This window comes from Staurois parvus, unplaced genomic scaffold (assembly GCF_062004578.1).
Source record: "Staurois parvus isolate SC_StPar_1 unplaced genomic scaffold, SC_StPar_1.0 ptg000011l, whole genome shotgun sequence".
Taxonomy (NCBI): Eukaryota; Metazoa; Chordata; class Amphibia; order Anura; family Ranidae; genus Staurois; species Staurois parvus.
The window spans coordinates 23,169,293-23,188,165 of NW_028317807.1; the positions used below are offsets into that span (position 1 = coordinate 23,169,293).

An 18,873-nucleotide genomic window follows, 5' to 3' on the forward strand; every position below is an offset into this window, starting at 1 on the left:
GGGAATATTAGGTGCATTTGCAGATTTAAATACACTAACAAATTGAAGCTAAACTCATCTAACACTTTATAATCGGTTACAACTGTTTTTTTCTATTGGGATAAAGGTTTTAAATGACTAAAAGTGGACCATTGTAAGCGCCCCTTTCAGTGTTAAATGGTTTGTCTTAACTCTCTAACTGCTACATCTGAAAAACTGACTTGCTGGCTAGATCACCAGGTGAATTTTTATAGCTGCATTAGTTTTTTTTATAAGAAAGAAAGCCTTAAAAGAAAAACTAATGCAGCCATCACATCTAAGAACTGGTAAGCTGAAATGTAATAAATGTTTTCTTTAATACCGCTTTAATTGACACATACAAATCCCTCCCCCAGCCTGAGACTGGACAGTGAAAAGGGAAGCAGTGGACCACTGAGCTCATCACTTTGTTATGCTGCTTTCTCCACCTATCACTTTGTTAGGCACATGAGTACTGTAGCACATCTCATTACTTATGCTGTTCCTTTGTCTTTCAGTCCTCTAGTACAGTACTTAGAGTTCTCTAGTACAGTGGATTCCAAGAGGATGATATGAATTCACACCCTTCATGCCAACCGTACGCAAATATGCGGACCCACTGGACTGGCCTTTTTTCCGTAGGTCCGTATATTTGCGTACCTGTCTTTGTGCTGGCACAAAAACTGGTGTCTCACTGAAAGCCCTTGGTCCCTGGACCTGGAACTCAAGATTCTGGGTCACCAGATCGCTGTGATTGCCTGTGATTGGCTATCACAGTGATCAGCCCACCCCCATGTTTTTACTCTCTCAATGGAGGAGAGAGGTACATTGTATCTGTCTCTGTCCTTTCAGAGAGAAAAAAAAAAATGAAAGAAAGAAAGAGAGAGAGAAAGAGTGAAAGAAAGAAAAAGATAATAGAAATTTTAAAAAATACCTAGCTCAAGGTTTGATCTAGATCAGTGCCAGGGTTAGTGTTTGGGTCAAGGTCAAAGGTCAGGGTCAGCATTTTATTTTTTTTGGTCTGAATTTTTTTTAATTTTTAAATTAGTGTCAGTGTCAGTTAGTCGCAGGATAAAAAAAAAATCAAAATGTGCTCTATTGTTGCTGGGCCGTACTACGGATACAAACAACAACTAACACTAACTATACACATGTGTGGTATCACTGTGATCTACAGGAGCAGGAGAAATTATTTTGGGTTGTTCTTTGGTGGTAGATTATGGTAATAGCAAGAAATATACAGCTAAAGTAAAAAAATATATTTTTTTGTACTATTTTTGCCAGTTTTCCTTTGATAATAAAAAACAAATCTGGAGATATCCATTACCATTTACCACCAAATGAAAGCCCAATTTGTCCTGAAAAAAAAAAAGGTATAATCCACCTCCTCCTGGATGCACAAAGTAAATGTGATATGTACAGTTTAACTAACACGTCAAAGTTGCAAAATTGTGCTTAGGAGTTAAGATTTGTTTTACCCTTAAGAGCGAAGGGGTTAAATTCAGGTAAGTTTAATGAATGAATACAGAGCTATTCAAAAAATAAAAATGAAAAGCACTATGTCAGCACTACTTGGCTGATCAATATGGGGTTTTTTTATGTCTTTCAAGAGCCATGGCCTTTAAGGTAGAAAACAACCTTTTTTCAAATTTCAACCTACAATCATTAAAAATTAAGGACCATGTCAGATGGGAGATTCTGGTGCTCATCCTGGTGACCCATTCTTGTGTTGGTGACCCATGGAGAGGCCTCTGTTGATCCGGTTAGCAAGAGTGACTCCATAGTGATCTGCCAGCAGTCCTGTTACAGGCATATTGTCATCTGTGAAAGGATTACTTATGTGATGTATGCTTAACTTCTAAGTCTGGTCATTATGGTATAAGACCTTCCCCCTCCGCATAAAAAAACCTTAAATCTCACACTTCTTTTTTATCCTTCCTACCTCTCCTCTTATTTCTTCTTGCTCTTTTGTCTCTACTCTTCTATCTATGACACCTTTCTCTGTGCTTCTGGTTATACGGTTTTGGCCCTAGACCAATTGGGGTTTATTTACTAAAGCTGGAGAGTCCAAAATCAGACTCCCTTCTGCATAGAAACCAATCAGCTTCTAACCTCAGCTTGTTCAATGAAGCTTTGGCAATGAAACCTGGAAGCTGATTGGTTTCTATGCAGAAGGGAGTCTGATTTTGAACTCTCCAGCTTTAGTAAATAAACCCCATTGTGTTCCTTGACGGCACATTGCCAATTTATTTGAGCTGTTACTGTATGCCACGTAACTGTCTTCAATACTCAATATTATTTAAAGTGTAAATATTGTCAGAAAATAAGGTTCTGCTAGATCGGTTCAGGCTTGCCCCTTTTGCAGATATTGCTATGTAAAGCATTAAAAAGAAGTTGCCTATACTGTTTAAAATCCAGTAATACACTGTCTCGTCCCTGCTCTGCACATGCTCGGTTGCTCTCTATTTTTTGGCTCTGAGCTGAAAATCAGAGCCACTAGAGGCTAATCTGCTGACAGCCTAAAGATTTACTGCTGCTCAGGGACTCTGGGCTTCACCAAAATAGCAGCTTCCAGCAAGAAGAACCAGGAGCAGCTGTGGAGGCAATTTATAGCACACACTAATTTTGGTAACATAATTAATAATTATTAATCTATAATGTATGTTCCCTGCTAAAGAACATTATTTTTTTATGGTTATGGGTATAATTTTGCTTTAAGAGGCATCTTACCCATATCCATTCCAATTGTCTATAGTTGAATTCCATTTACACTTTCAAAAGTTTGATTGTCAAGCCCTTATTGCAGTGCTTTCTCCAGCTGGAGTCCATATGTTGAATTCATATAGGCGTGATAATATTAAGTTTGCACAGTACACTTTCTGAACTAAACACAGTATACTTTATTGAACAAGAAAAAAATGCCCACAGTTGATTACTTTAATTGGCATTATACTGTAAATTCTGGGAAAACCTTCAGAGTTAGTCTGGGGGAGATTTATAAATTAAGAACATGTGCATAACCACTCCTCTTTCTCAGCATGCAATAGTGGAATAAGTGATCAGGTCTGAACCAAAAAAAATAATTTGTCTCCAAAGTTGCTATAGAAGCTTTCTGTAAAGGCCAGATGACATAATACTTGAGGAGGGCACCATATTCACTTTCAAGGTTCAAAAGCATATTAGTGTCTCTCCTTTTAAAAGTAAGAAGAATAAAGTGTTATGTGGTTATATTGACTACTTCAAATAGATTTACATCAGACTAAATTTTTATTTTTACCTAAGACAAATATTTCCCTGCACTATTAAAGACCAGGAAAAGTTAACAGTGGGCTCTGCCAATGCTGGCCTTGTACAATATGCTTTCCACAGGGCAATTCACAGCTTGCTAACTATAAATGCACAACAAATCCAAGCAAAAAAGTCTTTGTTCTCTTGGGCTTAAAGTCTGTTCACTTCAATTTAAATGCATCTAGAAATGCCATCTACGTTGTACATTTCACAAATGCCAGGAAAAGACGAAGTGCCAGCTGTTAGTTATAAACACAAGCTGACATCTGAGAATTTAGTGGACTACAAATCCTTTATATTAAGAGAAATACAACGTGTCCTATCGCTTTATCTTTCATATCTCAGGAGGGATGTGCTGGGACTTTGATTTTGACACATGAGAGTAATGCATGTAGACAGTGTGCTTACCACATCACACACAAATCACCTTTCATAAATCCAGTTCACAATCATATCTAAAATCATGTGAACTCGCTAAGACTGCCAACCCAGAGAATATTCTAGGGCTCTACCAGCCACTACCCCCAATTCTGCACTAACGTACCTTTTAGTCTCACATAGGCAGTACCACACAATAGCCATAGACATCTGTGCCTTCCTTTTTATTATTATTTTTTATTCACAGCACTATATATAGTGAAGAGAGCCAAAATAATTAAAATATACACAAACACATCAAATGCAAAAACTCTACCTATCCTGATTTTTAGAATTGTAATAATACATTTAATATGCAGTTACATATATATATATATATATATATATATATATCTGATATATTTATACATTGCAAGATGTACACTTATCATAGTAGTGAGGCATTACTTCTACCTATATAGTAACCTATATAAATTGATATAGTGATATCAAGATGTAGCCACCCCAGAGTAGTAATTATCTGCAAGGCCCTTACTATACCTAAAATGCAGTGGCCAATAATTTAATATTAAGAGAGTTAACCTCCATCAATGACTTGCTATACATCAATCTCTAAGTAAGCATTAGCAAATATAATTTAGAACACAAATTAACTCACTAAATACAATACAGAAAGTACACAGTACAACTTTAGAAGCAATAATATAAAATCACAAACTTGTCGAGGGTATGGAAGCAGTTGCAGGGGTTTCTAGAGATGTATGGACACCATAGGAGGTAGAATGGAGGTTGAATATCTCCTGCAGAAATGTGCTGGACCCCTGCTGCCTGTCTCTGCTCAGCTGTGGCCCAGTATAGTCTTACAAAGGAAAATTGCACTTCATTTAAAAGAGGGTTTGACAGAGCAGGGATGGTTACAATACAGCAGCTGAGCATCTGTGTGGTAGGATCCATCCTGCAAAGGGAGGTATCAGGTTTCTGGTCCCACAACATCATGATTTGCCCTAGAGATTGGAAGAGACAGATGGACCATCACCGTCCATCTGTCCTCTATAGCACACACATCAACTCCCCCACTCTCTGCACTACCTCTGTGCCCCCATTGTAAGAAATAAAACAAAGAGAAGACAGTGACAGCTGATACTCACACTGCTGCATTAGCCTGGTTTCCATGTTGTGTCTCTAAGGATGCCAGGGAAGAGAGAGCACTGGAAATGCACCGGGAAATACGGATACACCAGGCTGAAAGGGGCTCTGGAAAATGGAATTGTGAGGGATGGGGAGATACCACCCACACAATCCTGCAGCCCACTGCAAAGGGAGCCCAGGGCTCTTCTGACGTCACAGGAGATTCATGAATGGAGAGGGACGAGCTGCTTTAGGATTCAGCACGGAGCTTGCAGTGACGTCCACAATGAGCTGAGCAGTAAGGGGGAGCATAAAGCAACCAATAATCATCACTGCACATGCAGCTAGCCCTCCCTACGACAGCCAATAAGCCAAGCCCCCCAATCACACAATGTCATTAAATAGCTTGTAACTGATAAAAGGGCTGACGGCTGGGACATGACATATTCGCTGTGTTACGCATTCAGTACATTGCATTTTTTTTCCGATGATATATATATATATATACTGTATATATATATATAAATACACACACATATACACATATAGCACATAAAATGTGTGTATATATGGTACAATGGTTTACACATTCATAATATACACATACTGGATATCCGTGCAAAAAAAAAAAAAGGGACCTGTGCTGGTTAGCTGGACTGCTGTGGGATTTACTGTATGTATTGTCTAATGCTGTACCCATTTGCACCCCTCTGCTTACTATAAGCTGATGTCAGTGATTGCCACTTACTGGCCTATATGCACTAGATCAATGGTTGTCAGTGTCAACATACGAGCTAAGGGGGCCTCAATACGGCCCTTGCTATCCCTAAAGTACAGCACATAATGTTTAATATACACTCACCGGCCACTTTATTAGGTACACCTTGCTAGTGCCAAGAAAATATCCCCCACACCATTACACCACCACCACCACCAGCCTGAACCATTGATACAAGGCAGGATGGATCTATGATCCATGTTGTTTACGCCAAATTCTGACCCTATCATCTGAATGTCGCAGTAACCAGTCTGCTCATTCTCCTCTGACATCAACAAAGCATTTTAGTCCACATAACTGGATATTTTCTCTTTTTCTGACCATTCTCTGTAAACCCTAGAGATGGTTGTGCGTGAAAATCTCAGTAGATCAGCAGTTTCTGAAATACTCAGACCAGCCCATCTGGCACCAACAACCATGCCATGTTCAAAGTCATTTAAATCCCATTTCCCCGTTCTGATGCTAGGTTTGAACTTTAGCAAGTCTTCACCACGGCTACATGCCTAAATGCATTGAGTCGCTGCCATGTGATTGGCAATTTGTGTTACCAAGCAATTGAACAAGTGTACCTAATAAAGAGGAAAGTGAGTGTATGTAATGCTTGAGAGATGCTAACAGAGGAAATGAGGGCCAGAAAGTGTAGACATGCTAACTTTTTGGCTGGGGATATGCTCCAGAAGGCAATACGAAACTGGCAACATGTTACATGAGGCTAGTAGAGATCAATGCTATCACCCTAATCAATGTTCCCACTACAGACTACTGAGGTCCAAAGGCCGCATATCATATTCCAAAGGGCCACATGCAGCCCTTGGGACGCAGGTGGGGCACTAGGGCACTAGATGTAGAGTGTGTGCATCATGGTAATGTACTTTTAAAGCAACCCTGTTGCCAGTGAAAATCTATAAGCCCAATAGTAGTTGAGGAATGTTCATACTTAGCTTTCCAGTGGGTGTAGTGTTAAATCTTTGTAATATATAGCAGCTTGCCAATCCATATATATGGTGGCTTATTAGTTTTCTTTTTTAGGCTTCTTCGCCTCTGTTTTCACTTGGTGATCTGGCCAATAACACACCTCCTGTAATAATTATAATAGAAGTCTATGGGAAAGTGCAGTTAACCCTCAGTGTGCAGCTGCCCTTAGATAAACTAACAAATTGAAGCCAAACTCCAGCTCATACTGTAGGTCCCCAAGCAGTTACAGCAAACAGTTTTGTTCATTTTGGGATAAAGGTTTTTCATGAATAAAAGCTGATCATTGTAAGCACCCCTGTCAGTGGTAAATGGTTTGTCTCAACACAATAACTGATACATTTGTGAGAGAGTTTGTTCTGGTGAAAAACAACAGACTTACTGACAGGCTCCCCAGGTAAAAAATAAAAGAAATAAATCCTAAAAATGAAAAACAATGCAGCCATCACATCTAAGAATTGGTAAGCTGTAATATAATAAATATTTGCTTTTGGATTTAATACCGCTTTAGCTCTAGAGGATGAGAAATAAGCTGTAATACTTACCTTACAGCTTGTTTCGGCAGGTTCCAATCACCCCACGCAGTCTCTTTCTAAGGGGCTCTAGCCCACAGTTGCATGATGATGTCATTCGGTACAAAGCAAGTCAACAGCCTTGCACTGTAGATGGGGACAGAAGGGATGCCCAAAAGCCAGAGTGGAGAGCACTTCAGCTTGTCGGAGCAAGGAGTAAAGTAAGTATTATACCTTATTCACCATCCCCTAGAGTTAACAAGCATTTACCCATTGCACAGGGGGGTCCAACAACAAGATCAGTTTTTCTGTAATGCCTAGAGTAGGACTTTAAAAGCTCCAAGTATTGCTGCTATTCAATATTTATGTGTTTTGGATAGTGTTTGCCCCACTGGTCACTGTGGTTCCTCCTGCCACACAGTAGTGACATAGGGATCGTTGGGCAAAGATGTAGGTCTCATACACACAGGTACAGGGGCCATATGGCATAAAACACGTATTTCCCCACCTGGGAGTCACATATGCTACTTACAACTGCCCATAGAGATCAATGGCTGTACATACAGTAAGTATATGATTATACTTGTATAAACATGGACTTCCCCCCGGATGAAGATTGTGACCAGGGTCATATGTCTATATGTACGCGCATGCTTATGAAAGTACAGGTGTATACCCATGTACAGCCCCTGTTGTAGACCTCCTATGTGACCCACACTTGGAGCCCAATAAAGGGGTAAGTATCACCCACCTACCATTACTACAAGTATTATATATGCACTGCTCAAAAAAATTAAAGGAACTTCGAAAACACATCAGATCTCAATGGGAAAAATATCATGCTGGATAGCTATACTTATATGGACTGAGTAATGTGTTAGGAATGAAAGGATACCCATCGTTTGATGGAAATGTAAATGATCAACCTACAGAGCACTGAATTCAATGACACCCTGAAAATCAAATTGAAAAAATGATGCAGCAGGCTAGTCCATTTTGCTAAAATTTCATTGCAGCAACTCAAAAATGGTACTCAGTAGTTTGTATGGCCCCCACAACGTCGGGGCATGCTCATAATGAGACGACAGATGGTGTCCTAGAGTATTCCTCCCAGATCTGGACCAGGGCATCACTGAGCTCCTGGACAGTCTGAGGTACAACCTTGTGGCGTCGGATGGACCGATACATGATATCCCAGAGGTGTTCTATTGGATTTAGGTCAGGCGAGCGTGAGGGCCATTCAATGGTATCAATTCCTTCGTCCTCCAGGAACTGCCTGCATACCTTTGCCACATGAGGCGGGCATTGTCGTGCACCAGGAGGAGCCTAGGACTGCACCAGCGTTGGATCTGACAATGGGTCCAAGGATTTCATCCCAATACCTAATGGCAGTCAGGGTGCCATTATCTAGCCTGTAGAGGTCTGCGCGTCCCTCCATAGATATGCCTCCCCAGACCATCACTTACCCACTGTCAGGGCTCCGGGTATGACCAGAGGTATGTGAACTGACGCAGGGAAACGCAGGCTTCAGATATGTTATAAACAATATGATTTATTAATATCAACAATACAAAACGCAGTGCAATACTAAAACATAAACAAAGTGCAAACGAACCAAACCACCCACAGATAACAATACATACAATGCAAGCGTAGTCAAGCAGGCTGGGTCAATAACAATCGGGCAGGTAGGAACAGGAGGAGCAGGCCGAGAGTAGTCAGGTCACGAGCCGGGTACAGCAACTAACGGGCAGGTAGGTACAGGGGGTCAGGAAGAGAATGGTCGGGGTCACAAGCCAGGGATCAAACAGAAGTCAGCAGAGGTCAGGATCAAGCAGGGTCGGCAACAAAGCAGTCAGACAGGAACAGGAACGCAGGTAACAAGATACAGGGGCCCATGGGAAAACACACACCAAGGCACAGACTGCAGGTCTGGCCATCCCTTAAATACATCTGCAATCAGCCTCAGGTGTTTGGCTGACTTGCAGGGTTGAGTCTCTGATTGCTGAGAGCACCCGGTGGCCAGCCCTGGTACTGCAGCCCACAAGGCAGGTGAGTCCCACCATTACTGGCAAGTCCATTCCTGACACCCACCACCAAAACGGTCATGCTGAGGGATGTTACAGGCAGCATAACGTTCCCCACAGCTTCTCCAGACCCTTTCACGTCTGTCACATGTGCTCAGGGTGAACCTGCTTTCATCTGTGAAAAGCACTGGGTGCCAGTGGCGGACCTGCCAATTCTGGTGTTCAATGGCAAATGCCAATTGAGCTCTATGGTGTCGGGCAGTGAACACAGGGCCCTCTAAAGGACATTGGGCCCTCAGGCCACCCTCATAAAGTCTGTCTCTTATTGTCACACCAGTGGCCTGCTGGAGGTAATTTTGTAGGGCTCTGATAGTGCTCATCCTGTTCCTTCTTGCACAAAGGAGCAGATACCGGTCCTGCTGATAGGTTAAGGACCTTCTATGGCCCTGTCCAGCTCTCCTAAAGTAACTGCCTGTCTCCTGGAATCTCCTCCATGCTCTTGAGACTGTGCTGGGAGACACAGCAAACCTTCTGGCAATGGCACGTATTGATGTGCCATCCTGGAGGAGTTGGACTGCCTCTGTAGGGTCCAGGTATTGCCTCATGCTACCAGTAGTGACACGGACTCTAGCCAAATGCAAAACTAGTAAAAAACAGTCAGAAAAGATGAGTAGGGGAAGAAATGTCAGTGGCCTTAACCTGAAAAACCATTCCTGTTTTAGGGCTCATCTCATTGTTGCCCATCTAGTGCACCTGTTGTTAATTTTATTAACACCAAAGCAGCTGAAACTGATTAACAATCCCCTCTGCTACTTAACTGACCAGATCAATATCCCAGATGTTTAATTAACTTGATGCTACACTCTGATTAAAAAAGTGTTCCTTTAATTATTTTGAGAAGTGTATTTATGAAGGGGTTGTAAAAGCAGTGATCTCTAGCAGTCTCACATAACTTGTCTCCAGTCTATGACTGTCTGCTGAAGTATGTCCCCAGTCTTCAACAACCACTATAGCATGTTTGGTCATGCATAGTCTCTGACCATCTCCTTTTGCATGTCTACAGTCTCTGGCCATCTCTTGTAACATGTCCATTGTCTCAAACCATCTCCTATTGCATGTCTGTAGTTTTTGTTGCATCACATTCTCTAAGTATTGTGTTTGGTCTTTTGGAGATGTCAGTGGAAACACTTGATACTTTGTAAATCAGGTAGATTGTTAAAAATTGATAAAAATAGGGATACACTTTATAGAGGCAAAGTGGTTTCATATATACATATACAGTATATGCAAATTCAAGTCTAAATTACCTTTCTTTTATTACAGTCTACTTTCTCTGTGCTGGCTAGTTGTATTAAATGCAGGTGAATTTTTTGCATTGTTAATTTACTATGAATTGGCCCTCCTACATGTATATTTCTTCTGGATATAAAATTAATTGTAGAAGACGATGAAAGAAAGAGCGCACAAACCTTGTGCATTACCTCAATAAATAGTGACTGATTTTATTATTAAGGAAATAAACTCACAAAGTGATGGTATAACAGGCATAAGTAACCATAATCCAAACAGGGTTACAGATAAATCCAAAGGGGGGGGGTGAAGGCTAACGCGTTTCGAAGGGTGCTCCCTTCTTCATCAGAGCTGATCAATAAGAATCTTTTACCAGCGATTCTTATGCCAGTTTTACAATTAAGCTCTCAATCTATTCCATCATTCATCTCCATCCATTTTTTCCATGTGTTTGTGTATATATGTATGTGTATGGGTTCATGTGTATGTATATATATATATATATATGTGTGTGTGTGTGTGTGTGTAGATATATGTATATATATATATATATATAGTGGGGGGGTTTTTGTACATGTTTTCTATATATATCTTTTCTGTATGAGATTTTTGACATTATTATTATTATTATTACTATACGTATTGCCATTTCTATGAGTATTTTCATGTGTATTGCTATGCTCATCTACAGTATCACCACCTGTTATACCTTCATGATTCATGAAAATAGTTTGAGGGGAATTTGTATTTGTATATGTATTTGTTTGTTTTTTTGATCAGCTCTGATGAAGAAGGGAGCACCCTTCGAAACGCGTTAGGCTTCATTCCCCCCCCTTTTGGATTTACCTGTTACCCTGTTTGGATTATGGTTACTTATGCCTGTTATACCATCACTTTGTGAGTATATTTCCTTAATAATAAAATTAGTCACTATTTATTGAGGTAATGCGCAAGGTTTGTGCGCTCTTTTTTTCATCGTCTTCTACAGTTTTATCAAGCTTCCCCAGCTTCATGATAGAGCTGCACAACCTCTGATCACCAGCGGATGAACGCACAACACGCTGCTTGTTACTAACGCCTGTTTGATCTGAGTCTTTGAGCGCAGGAGATAATGGATCTATAAAATTAATTGAGCAGACTCAATTTTTGGTTTAAAAAGCTATCTATACACACATACATACGTGTACACAAATTATACAAAAATATATTTCCTTGCAGCTTCTGTATCCCAAAGAACATTTGGCTAGGGGCTCAGATGCATTAGGTTCTGTATATTTCCCTCTGGATGGGAACAACTAAATACATTAAGATAGTGGAGGCTATTGTACACACTAATCCCTGCATGATGCTAAATTCACTGGATCCAGGACAATGGTAAAAAGGAAGGGAGGGGGGCTTTGGGCCAGGGTTTACAGAAAATTCATCATCCAGATTACACACACATTAGAGCAGAGAATTTTATTGAGATTTTACAGGTAATACACAGTATAACCTTTTTCAAAAGTTTATGCACTGCACCAACATTTATAACTGATATAGTCCATTTAATTAGTTTGTCAGTTAACGTGTTACTAAACCCACAACAGTAAAATCAGTCTGTATATGCAGTAAAGTATGCTTGTTATACTCACTGTGGAACTTAAGGGGTTAATCCTCTGCATTGTGTAAAAATGCTGATTGATCCTGTCTTCTCTGCTCCTCCCCTTCTTCTACTGTCCACAATCCATCTGCTGATAGTACAGAGCTCTAGGAGTCACTCTGCACATGCTCAGCTTAGTGTGTATGGCTAAAGAGGTTTTTTTTCTTTGGGAGAGTGCATGCGATCCTCTCAGGGCCAATCAGCACTGTCCACACAGAGGGTCAGGGGTCATGCAGCCTCACAGGATAGTCTGATGAGAATGAAAACTCCTCCTACAAGATTAACCAGTGCTCAGCTGGACACTGATAGAAGTCACAAGTTTATATTTACTAAAATAATTGCATTTCCATGCTGTGTGTATTGTGGGAGGCCAGATATTGTGAATGCAGGGTCGTGGGTTTAGTAACACTTTAAAGATGAACTCCAAGCAAGCAACTAATTGCACAGATGAATACATATGAGGGATTCTTGTCCATCAAGTTCTAAGATATACACAGCTGTGCCACACAGCACAGCCTTGTCTGGCAAGACAGGAATCCTAAATTCTTCTCTGCTGCAGTTCAGTTACCAGTACAGTTCTATTCTCCTTCACTACCCTGTTACTGGACAATGAAAATAGAAGCAGCAGACTGATAAGCTCATCACTTTGTCACTTTACTGTATTCTCCTATCAGCACATTACCTACACTGTAGCATCCCTGATAAGCAATTTGTGTTGACTCTCCCACTCCAGAGCTTAGTTCTGGCTTCCAGGGGCTGGAGCCAAGTTAAATTTAGGTACTATCACAACTTGCATTAAAAAAAAATATTATGTAATCATAATTACTATCATGATCAATAATGATGTATTAACAAATACAATTACTATAAGTCCTCATGCACACTGGACATTTTACAGCTGCTGTTTTTGGCTTTTGGCATTTTTTTCTATAGCCAGTAAACTCCCCAGCATGTTATCCTATGTGTCCATGCACACATAGACTGTAATCAGCGTTTTTTTGGCAGGGGTGTTTTTTCGCTGGAAAAAAACCCCAGAACTAGTGGGATTCTAGAGGAGTTTTTTAGCTGTAAAAATGCTCTGATGCTGAATAATGCTGTAAAATGCGGCAAAACGCTGTAAAACGCGGCAAACCAGCATTGTTGGACATTTTTGAGCAAAACCTAAAATTTTATTTTTGTTAAAAAAAATTCTAAAAACGCAAACGCGTAAAAACGCAGCAAAATGCTAATGAAAAAACGCTAAACGTTTTTAACGTGACTTTACACAGCTAACGCTACCAGCGTTATTAAACACCCAGTGTGCATGGAGCCTAGTCTGCATTAAAATGGAACTGCAGCCCCTGTGCTTCTGTGCCTCTGCCCCCATCATGTGTTGCCATTATGGTGCATGCACAGATATGCCAAAGGGCTCTGCACAGCTGTCGATTCTGGCAGTCATTAATTACATCTGCACACAAAAAGGGTATTTCCTGCACATGCACAAAAAACTGAAGTTTTGTCAGTTCTGTGCTTGAAAACCCCACACATGGGTAGATGTATGGGGAAACCCACATGTCTTCAAATACATATGCTACAGAGCTGTCGGGACCTGAAGCCCTGCGGCACATCAGTGCATGCACAGAATCTGAGTGGGGGGGATGGGAGATACCCAGACGTCATTCTTGCCTCGGCGAGAATTGTGGAAGTGCTACTTTACAGCACAATAAAAGTTAAAAAAAAAATATATATATATATACACTGTATATCCAATTTAAAGAGCGAAAGGGGGAGAAGGCAGGGCAAGCGGACACTAGTTTTAGGGTGAAGGTTAGCTTTAATATGATGCTCTACGTATGCCTGTAGTTCAGCATTAAGGGTGCAACAGAAGTAGAAGTATCCAATAGATCCCATAGGCTGTAAATATCAAAAAATCTGTAATTGTGTAATGAACTCTATACAAAAAAGTGCCAAAAGTGTGTGACACTCTAAGCAGGTACAGATCTATTTAAAAACAAATATGTTACATATGTGAGACTGGCATTAGGACTTCATGGTCCCTTGAGGTTTCTGATAGAGCCCATCTGCCTGTCAGAGCTGGCCAAGACATGGAAAAATGTCCATCTACTGTGTAGAAGTCAAAAAGGTCCACTCAGCATACACTACAACATCTGTCAAATAAAAGTTGTTTGTGTTGGACTACAGAAAAGATGGGTTTGAAATTCTATCTAATTTGACTGCAATGTGTACCTGTTAAGAAGATTTCCATTAACTTTTAGTTTTGTCTCATACCTGTTATCTGAAAGAAGGGGAAATCACCCCCCGCAGACTGTGACAGCCAAAAAAAAACCTGTCTATGTCCACTTGGACCTGGTGAGACAATAAGAAAGGAAAAAATGTCTTTTCTGGAATGGAATTCTAGGAGGCTCCCATGGTTCAGTTCCCATGCTATAATTGGTTCATTAGTTCAGTAATGTCAGTGTGGTTACAAAAAAACCCATCAAAACTGTTAAATGAAGTTTATTGTTCTTTCAAATAAAGTCTTTTTGTTAACCCAGATCTTTTTTTAAACTGTACTTCAGCTAAACAGATAAGGAGTCCAAAGGACCATTTTACAATTTTCCTGTGGACACTTACAAGTCTCTCAATTTGTAAGTATAACCTCATTTACATCACATTTGGACATCTCCACCTGGAGTATGGATGTGGTGGAATGCTTGGAGAACATTAACTTCGGAGGGGGCATTATTTCTTGGGTCTCAATCTTGAATTACCTACCCACTCCTAAAGTGTATAAAGGCCAGTAGCAGCATAGTGGTGGCCCATATGTCCAAAGTCCCAAAATCATGACCGTGCATTCCTACAATACATCTGGCCACTAATATCTTTTGAGAAGTGTAAGGCTATGTCACTTTTTGTTCAATTTCAAAGCATAGAGATAAAAAATCTAAACAGCAGTAGTTTTCGTAACAGTTGTACCTGACCTATTGAACATCTATCGCATAATCATTTTTTTACATTTCTGTTACAAACTGTTGTGTTTTCATTGACTTATTTTAAAAAACATGATGCTGTATTAAAGACTGACAGTTGGAAATGTTACATACATACTAATGCCACTGAAAGACAAGCTGGTATTTATTTGAAGGAAAAGAGCACGGGTCTGTCACTATAACATTCACCAGAAAACCACAAAGCAGATGGAGGGATATTTAATATTGTGGGGACATACAGTATTTCAGTATCCATGTGGACAGGTGTGAGCAGAGATCCCTTTGGAGGACTAGCCTGGTGGTGAGTAAACCAAGTCTCTGTACCCTACATTTCCACATTTTCAGGGGTCATTTATACTTTCTACCTTAATACTAAAGTGAAACTCCAAGCAAACAGTTCAATGCAGTTTAAATGTATATACATGTACAGTGGGGATCGAAGGTTTGGGCATCCCAGCTAAAACTTTGTATTAATGTGCATAAAGAAGCCAAGGAAAGATGGAAAAATCTCCAAAAGGCATCAAATTACAGATTAGACATTCTTATAATATGTCAACAAAAGTTAGATTTTATTTCCATCATTTACACTTTCAAAATAACAGAAAACAAAAAAATGGCGTCTGCAAAAGTTTGGGCACCCTGCAGAGTTAATATCTTGTACTGCCCCCTTTGGCAAGTATCACAGCTTGTAAACGCTTTTTGTAGCCAGCCAAGAGTCTTTCAATTCTTGTTTCATGTATCTTTGCCCATTCTTCCTTATAAAAGTCTTCCAGTTCTTTGAGATTTCTGGGCTGTCTGTCACGCACTGCTCTTTTAAGGTCTATCCATAGATTTTCAATTATGTTGAGGTCAGGAGATTGTGAAGGCCATGGCAAAACCTTCAGTTTACGCCTCTTGATGTAATCCCCCGTGGATTTCGAGGTGTGTTTAGGATCATTATCCATTTGTAGAAGCCATCCTCTCTTTAACTTCAGCTTTTTCACAGATGGCATCAAGTTGCCATCCAAAATTTGCTGAAATTTTATTGAATCCATTTTTCCTTCTACTCGTGAGATGTTCCCTGTGCCACTGGCTGCAACACAACCCCAAAGCATGATTGATCCAACCCCATGCTTAACAGTTGGACAGAGGTTCTTTTCATTAAATTCTGTGCCCCTTCTTTTCCAAACGTACCTTTGCTCATTCCGGCCAAAAAGTTCAATTTTAACCTCATCGGTCCACAGAACTTGTCAGGCTTGTCTATATGTTCATTTGCAAAGTTCAAACGATGATTTTTGTGGTGAGGACGTAGAAGAGGTTTTCTTCTGATGACTCTTCCATGAAGACCATATTTGTACAAGTATCTCTTTATAGTGGAATAGTGTACCACAACTCCAGTGTCTGCCAGATCTTTCTGGAGGGATCGTGCAGTCAAACGTGGGTTTTGAATTGTTTTTCTCACAATCCTGTGAGCTGTTCTGTGATATTTTTCTTGGTCTTCCAGATCTTGCTTTAACTTCCACTGTTCCTGATGACTGCCATTTCTTAACTACATTCCGAACAGAGGATATTGACATCTGAAAACGCTTTGCTATCTTCTTATAGCCTTCTCCAGCTTTGTGAGCGTCAACTATTTTCAGTTTCAGTTTTCTAGACAACTGCTTAGAAGAACCCATGGTGCTGATTGTTGGGGCAAGGTCAGATGAGTCTGGGCATTTAAAACCTTTGAGATTGACATCACCTGGTCTTCCCAGATGATGATTGAGAACAATCCATGACACTGGCAGGTCTCAGCTTGGCAAAGGGGGCAGTGCATGCTATAAATTCTGCAGGGTGCCCAAACTTTTGCAGACGCCATTTTTTTGTTTTCTGTTATTTTGAAAGTGTAAATGATGGAAATAAAATCTAACTTTTATTGACATATTATAAGAATGTCTAATCTGTAATTTGATGCCTTTTGGAGATTTTTCCATCTTTCCTTGGCTTCTTTATGCACATTAATACAAATTTTTAGCTGGGGTGCCCAAACTTTCGATCCCTACTGTAAATGGTGTTATCTGCATAATGATGTGTAATGCCACACTAGACAGCCAGGCAAGTGTTGCATATATTTCCTTTACAGCCCGCTCACTGGACAATGGATCAGCATGTCCAAGCATGTTTGTGTTCCTGGACAGAAAGCTGATTCAGAAAGTAGTAGTATGATCTTTTTGACTAATTATTGCAGCTCTCTTTTGTACATGCTTATTCACAATTATAATTTTATGGCAATTTCAGAAGTTATCCAATGGCTTCTTGTGTTTCCAGAAACTCCTGCAAGCCAGCAATAAGTCCCAATCAATGTGTCAAAAGTGAGACAGGTTGCAGAGATGGTAGCTAAGGTATGGGGATCTTTAGGTATCTGTGTCGTAGGGGTCTTACTACTGGACTCCTAAACAGATACACTCCAAACTGAAATATCAAGTATGGGGTGACTGACCCTTTGCACTGGAAGTATACCACATGTACCTATTTAGTTGAGCGTTCATATTTGTACCACACAATAAGAGGCCTGAGGCTGCATGATGCCCCCAGGGATCTCCATCTGTGGCCTTCACAACCATGTACTGTTTAGGTAATCCTTTATTTTATGTTTTATAGTAAGAATCATGTGAGCCCCTTAAAAATCAGTCAAGTTGTGGCCCAAATATGTAGCTCTGGCTCACTTCTCCCTGATTGGCTACTGAATATCAGACTAGAGATTCCACAACCTAACAAAGAAAATGTGAAATGGATAATCCATAGGATTCTGCGGTGTGAGTGGTGTTTTACTTTTATGAGCCACTACAGGATTTTTGGGCATAGACCTTCCAGAATCCAAATCAAATCTATATATTCCACTGTTAGCATCATTGGCTATTTCTAACAGTTATCATTTTCCTAATACTGTACTAGACCTGTTTCCCCCATAGCACTTAAAGTGGTTGTAACCCCTTATCTATACCCAGTGAAGTGACTGGCCTTCGGTGATACACAGAGATGAAACAAATCTTCCTACATAAGTTGTACCTGTTCATCTGCAGTATTCTCTTCTCTACATCCATTCAAAGTGCTAAATTTGTAAAGCCTCTCTGAGAATTCAGAGAAAAGAGGTGGAGAGCTCAAAGCGGAGTTCCACTCGACCTATCAAAAAATAAAAGTCAGTAGCTACAAAAACTTTTAAAAAACAGTCACTTACCTGTCCCTCGGTCCCGTGGTGTGTCCCCCGCAGCTCATTTCACTGGCCGCCCTGTATTCCAGGAGGCCGGCATCTTCAGTGTGGGCACCCGGCTGTGATAGCCGGGTACCCACTGCGCATGCGCGGGTAGCGCTGCGCTTCATGAATGGTCCTGTAGTCTTCTGGGACGTGTCACGTGTCTCAAAAGACTACAGGGAGGGAGGACACCTGCTTCCAATCGCCTAGGCGATCGGACCGGAAGTGGGAGCGGGTACCTGTCAAATCGCTCCCCCCTCGCTCCCCAAAGGTGCCAATCCTTAATGGTGAGCGGGGGAGCAGTCCTTAAAGTGGAACTTCCCCTTTTGGTTGGAGCTCCGCTTTGAGGTACACTCTTCAGAGCTCAGTGAGGAGAGCCCTGAGAGCTGATTGGAAGGAAGAGAAACCCCCCTCTCCACACAGCTCACTGGAACAGAGCTGAAGCTGTCAGTCTGCTGGAGGTTCCTCCCGTCACCTTTTTTTTTTCTTGGTGTCAGGAAAACAGGTTAGAAGTGATTCATGCTGGTAGCAGAGGAAGAAAGCAGCAGACAAAAATGACACTTAGTCTTCCTGAGACCAGTACACACAATAGAAAGATATGCTTTGTGCATATTTCATACCTGGAGTTTAAAACCAAAGTAGAACTCTTGCCGAAAACAGCAAAACAGCAAAGTAAAAGATAAT

At 40.7% G+C, this 18,873-nt stretch overlaps 1 protein-coding gene across 2 annotated transcripts in view; it reads right to left on the reverse strand.

Moving 5' to 3' along the window:
- Window positions 1-18,873, reverse strand: part of MAP3K13 (mitogen-activated protein kinase kinase kinase 13) — a 208,253-nt gene that overhangs the window by 125,032 nt on the left and 64,348 nt on the right. The window contains exon 1 of one of the 2 annotated variants that reach the window (XM_089671681.1): window positions 4,812-5,065. The exons of the other annotated variant lie outside the window; for it this stretch is intronic. The gene's annotated coding sequence lies outside the window, so the exon portion shown is untranslated. Of the gene's footprint in view, window positions 1-4,811; window positions 5,066-18,873 lie in introns of those variants that run through there. 2 annotated transcript variants of the gene reach the window in all.